Raw genomic sequence first — 5782 nt, 5'->3', positions numbered from 1 at the left:
TTTATCCCACCTACTTTCAGAATTCTTTCCTTGATGTTGGTTTGGGAAATTTTGATTCTCATAGGGTGTGGTGATTTTCTTCTGGGATCTTGTGGACTATAAAAAGACTTTCCCCAGCTTTGTCTCCCCCAAAGAGATGCCAAACATTAGAGACTATTTGCCAGCACATGGTGGGAGGTCAGATGCATTCAGCCTTCAGACAACTGTCTGGTCCCACCACAGTGGGGCCCACTCCCTGCTGTTAAGGACAATGGATGACTTCTCCCTGAAGGCTTTCAGCCATCAGTCTGGCCCACTGTAGGTGGGGTTCACACCCTACTGATAATGGGAGAGCCAGAGAACAGGTCAAACCTGCTCAGTGACATCCAAAATTAGGCTGCCTCCCTGTATATAGGGTCTGCCCATCTTGTCACATGTATACCCCCAATTCCTCCCCTTCCTATTGCATGTATACCCCTAGACTGTCCTCCTCTCATCACTGTTTTACCTATAGCACACCCCCTTCCTGTGACGTGTGTCCTTACCTGTAACTATGGGGCTTGCACACCCCCAAAAGATATATAAGCCTTGGTTAGTAATAAACCTCTCTCACTTGCTCCTGCAATTCCCACCTTCCACATCCTCATGTGGACCACCGAGCAGGGCTGAGGTGAGCATGCTACCGTGAAATGTTTTGACTCCTTCATTTTACTCTCTCTTCTATCTCCTCTTGTTTTCTATGACTTTACTATAATCTTTATTTATTATCACTGTACAATTGCACCTACTGGACCTGTGATGATTTGTTAGGGGCTGGCTACCTTACAGGGTCTAGCACGTTTGGGGTTCCTTCAGCTTCCTAAATGCAGGTCTTCTAGTCTTTCATGAAGTTAAGGAAGTTTTCTTTCAATGATTATTTTGATAATTTTTTCTGTGCTTTTTTTGTGTGCCATTTCTTGGTCTGAAATTCCAATCTCACTTAAGTTATTCATCTTGATGGGGTCCCACGTAAGTCTTAGGAAACAATTACATTTTATTACTCTTTTGTCTTGATTATTCAGATTTGTATTCAGAGGTCTGTCTCCAAACTCTCTAGGTTGGCTTTCTGTTGATTCAGTTCACTCTTTTGTCCTTTCAATGAATTACCTATTTCTGAAATCTTAGTATTAGTCTTCTGGGTGTCTAAGTGCTGGTGTTTTTTTTTAAGTGCTGTTTTTATATGATTTCTAAATTTTCATTTAACAGTTGATTCGTGGAGTATTTCCCTGAATTATTCTAATTATTTTTTCAGTGTTTTCCTCACTTTAATTGATCTTTTGCCTCAATCTGTCAAAGGAGTCTGTGATCATTTTTTTTCAAGTTGGCTGGGCCACGATTCTCAGCAGTTCGGCAGTTGAGACTTTCCCCGAATGTGCTCTAACAGTGGGCAGCATGGCCTTTGTAAGAGGGCCAGAGAGGAGTGCAGCTTCCTTACTCAGGTCACAAACCGGGGTAAGGCCCACTCCTATTTAAACAGACTGTGGAAAGGCTAGTCTCTTCTTCCTGCGCGCATCTGTCTCATCAATTATCTGTAGTTCTTTGGATTGCGCCAAGGGCCCACCACATGGCCTGTTGTCTTTTGATTCATTCACCATGACAGCCATGAGTCTGACCTGCTGATTTGGGCTGCATCCACCTCTGCTCCCCAAACATGTGGTCTTCCTGTTTCCTGGTTCACCACTCCCCCAGGTACATGAATCAGGGAAAGCCTCCAGCTTAACACCTGGCCCCTGGATTTGAAATGAAACGGACTTAGCCTCCTCTACAACTGTGTGAGCCACGTTCCTGAAATAAAACTATATATATTTATCGTCTACCATCTCTCTCTCTAGCTCTAGGTTTGATTTTGCTTCTTTAGAGAACCCAGGCTAACACAGAATCAAATACCATTCTTTTGAATTCACAGTCAGGGAGTCCCATGCCTTTTCTTTTGGAACAATGGTCTTCTGGATTTGCATATTGATCTCTTGTTTCAGCCACTCTCTTGTTTCTTCATGTGAACTTAAATGGATCGTTTTCTCAGAGACATTGTGGTGTTATATTGGTATCTAATGGATGATTATATGTTGATGTTGATGTTCTCAGGCACTCACTACCTGTCTCTTGGTGGGTGTGGTAAAAATATGAATGTGTGTGCAGTTCTCTGTCCGTGTAGCACAGTGGAGGGTAGGTTTGGCCGTTGCTAACTGCTGTATGTACATGACCAGGTGATGTAAGAGTGGTCAGTGGCTCTCTCCATTAGATGGAACTACAGGAAGTATGGTGTACATGGGGCTTCATGGGCACAACTCCTGTCTCCTTTCTTGTTGCTGTCCACTGGTGTGTTAAAATGATCAAATGGTGGGCAAAGATGGTCACGCTGCATTGAGATAGTCAACAATGTACTCATCTGTCTCCTCTCTCATAACTTTAGTTCAACATCTTCTCTTAGTCTGTATTAAATCCACTTATCTAATATTTTCTCTGAAACTCAGGTTCCATGGTTATCATCTATATCTGTTTCATTTAGTCTCGCTTGTCTTATTGTAGAGTACCTAAGTAGTGTGTCTTTCTAGTTTGCCATCCTGCCACATGGAGATTCCTAAAGGTATCTTTGTCCATTTTTGTCCCATTATATAATGAAAGAACTGTATGATAGAAATTCTTCCACAGGAATCTTTATGAAAGGATTTAAGAAAGAATTTTACTGTGAAACATTTTTGGCACCTTGGTCTAGCTTTTTAAATTTTTTAACCAACCTTCAAAAAACTTAACTGACGCTCCCTCTCCAATCATAGGTAGTATCTGGTGTTTGTCTAGAAAGAACCATAAGTTCTGTAATGATTTGTTATCTAATAGTTCTCTGCTCTTCCATTGTAGAAAAAAACCCTCTGGATTCCTCTCTTAATTTCTGTCGGAAGACTAAATTTTCAGTTGAAAGCCTGTAATAAAACTGGAGAATCATCTTACAGAATTCATTTGTGTGTTTTTTTTCTGCCTCATTTCCATTCCGAGTAGTATTTGGTAAGTAGATCCTGTTATCCATCTGTTAATTCTTGTTAACTTTTCCCCTCAACATTCTGCTTTTTCCCAGTCACTTTCAACTGCTCGGCTTGCCTGGTGTTAGGCATTGCTAACCACTGGCAAAGAACGTCTCTCTAATCCATGGCCACCTCTTATAGTAAAATTCCAGAATTTGCTGTTTTATCTTTTAAGTTTATTTTGATACCTCTATATTTGGGTTCAAACCTACCAGTCACTCCACAGGAAAAAGATGAGGCTCTCTGCCCCTTGGAAACCCACACATGCAGTTCTACTCTGTCCTATAGGGTCACTATGAGTCAGAATCCACTCATGGCAAAGAATTTGGTTTGGTTTGGTATATCTGGTGGTGCTCTGAGATAAGCATTAGGTTGCTAACCACAAGGAGTTAGAAGTTCAAACCCACCAGCTGCATCCACAGGATAAAGATGAGGCTGTCTGTTCTCATAAAATTTACCATCTCAAAAACCCTATATAGGGTATATTATTCCAGGTTGACTAGAGAAACAAATCCAGGGACACTCATATGTGTATAAGAGAGCTTTATATCAAAGAGCAATTTTATTTTGAGAAAACATCCCAGCCCAGTTCAGATCAAATCCATAATTCCAATATTAGCCCATATGTCTGATACTAGCCGATTAATTACTCTTTAGATTCACACAGCTCACGCAATGATGTTGAATGCAGGAAGATCTCAGGCCGGTGGATGAAAAGTCTTGTGGATCCGGTAGTGGTTGAAGCATCTCAATACAGGCGAGGGCCTCCATATGGCTCCCCCAGCTCTAGTGTCTCAACCCCAGGAAAGTGAAGTAGAGAGAGAGGGTGACCCACCTCCAAGGAGCAAGAGAGGAAGTTCCCAGAATCCTCATGAGAAGGCTACATCCACAAGGAGGCTTCATCAGGCTGTGACCTGATTGACAGGCTAAAATCTGCCCCTTCACTCTTTTATCAAGTTGACATAAAATTCTGTAACTGCCACATAGGGTCACTCTGGATCAGAATCATCTCAATAGCAGTGGGTTTGTTTGTTTGTTTGTTTTATATCTGGGTTGTTTTCAAAGTGATGTCATGTATTTTAATCTTTGGTTGTTTTCTGTTATTGTTGGTTCTCGGTCCAAAAATCTCCTATTAGCATTTCTTGTAAGGTTGAACTAACTTTTACAAATTCCCTTAATCTCTGTTAATCTCCAAATGTCCTAATTTTACTATTGTATTTGAGAGACATTATATGCTGGACATATAATTCTTGGCTCAATGTTTTCTTTCAGGGTTTTAAAATTTATTCTTACTTAATCCCACTGCTTTCTTGCACATATAGTTTCTGCTAAGAAAACAGAGCTTACCCTTTATAGGTAAGTTTTCATTTCCTTGAGCTGCTTCCAAGATACTTTTGCTTTGGGGTTTGGAAGTTTCATTACAGTATATCTTGATGATTTTCCTTTGAGATATATCCTATCCTGTTGGTGTTTGTTGAGCTTCTTGAAAGCCTATCTTTTCATCTCTCATGATACCAGGGAAGGTTTTTGTCCAACAAGTGTGACAATTTTCTCAGTGCTTTCTGTAGCGTTTGTTTGTTTTGGCTCTTCCTGTTCTGAAATTCTGATCACATGAATATTATCCTTTTTTATAGTGTCCCACATAATTCCTAGACTTTCTTCATTTTTTTCCTGTTCTCTTTTCTGATTATTATTAAAACAGATTAATATGAAGTGATTTACCATTATTTTTACTAATTATTTCATCCATTGATTCAATTATACTTCTTTGACATTCCAATATATTATTTAGTATTCCAATACTAAAATTTCTGAAATATTAGTATCAAACTTCTGGGTTTCTAGTTGCTATTTTGTCTTGTTTTTCTGGTTTCAAACTTTCCATTTATTCTGTCAATTTATTCTTGTAATTTTTTTTTCTGAAGTTGTCTGGAATTTTGTCTTTGCTTTCTTTGATTTTGTCTGTAGTCTCCTTGATCTCTTTGGTTAATCTGCTGAATTTCTTTTCTCCATTGTTCTCTTTCTCTTACTTAGCCACAAGAGCATAGCTTACATTCCAACCAACTTTAATTATTCTATCCTCTAGTTTTACCCTCCAAAGGCATCTCCTCTTAATTCAAGTTTTCTAGATCACAAAGTAACTATCTCTGTCACATGCTATTGACTAAGGAACAGTTATGTGTGATGGTAGATATGAAGGACCTGTGGATGGTCACCATTCATAAAAGCAATAAGAATAAAAAAAAACAAGTGAAATGTTAACATATACTGAAATCCACCTATTGACTATGGAAATGCAGTCAACACATCTGCTGATGAGCATAATAAAAAAATGATTAGAAGGCTTCCAGCACTTAACTCTGCTCAAGAATCCCAGAAGGAGACCAAAACCCCAATTTCCTTTGTGCAAAGATTTAATCCTTTTCTTTCCTTTGAAGACAGAGATATCAGGTCAATGATTAAGAATAATGTAGAATAATTGTGTAAACCTTGAACACAGGTCTATTTGTAGATAAAAAGTAGAAGAAGAACATTAACATCTTTTCATCTGACCATGCTTTCTTTGCTTTATTTTTATTGTTTCATTGCACAGGACTGAGGAATAATGTCATTTAGCATATAATCCTATAAAATTCCAACCAAACAGTGCCATCGAGTCAATTCTGGTGCATACTGCCTAGCAAATGGTGACAACATTTGGTACTTCAAAGACTTAGTGAACTTTTATTTTATTTCCTTTTGTG

The sequence above is a fragment of the Echinops telfairi genome, unplaced genomic scaffold, assembly GCF_000313985.2.
Source record: "Echinops telfairi isolate 266 unplaced genomic scaffold, ASM31398v2 ScPeMD7_7465;HRSCAF=8503, whole genome shotgun sequence".
NCBI lineage: Eukaryota > Metazoa > Chordata > Mammalia > Afrosoricida > Tenrecidae > Echinops > Echinops telfairi.
The sequence above is the reverse complement of the archived record's forward strand: the minus strand, read 5'-3'. Positions refer to the sequence as shown.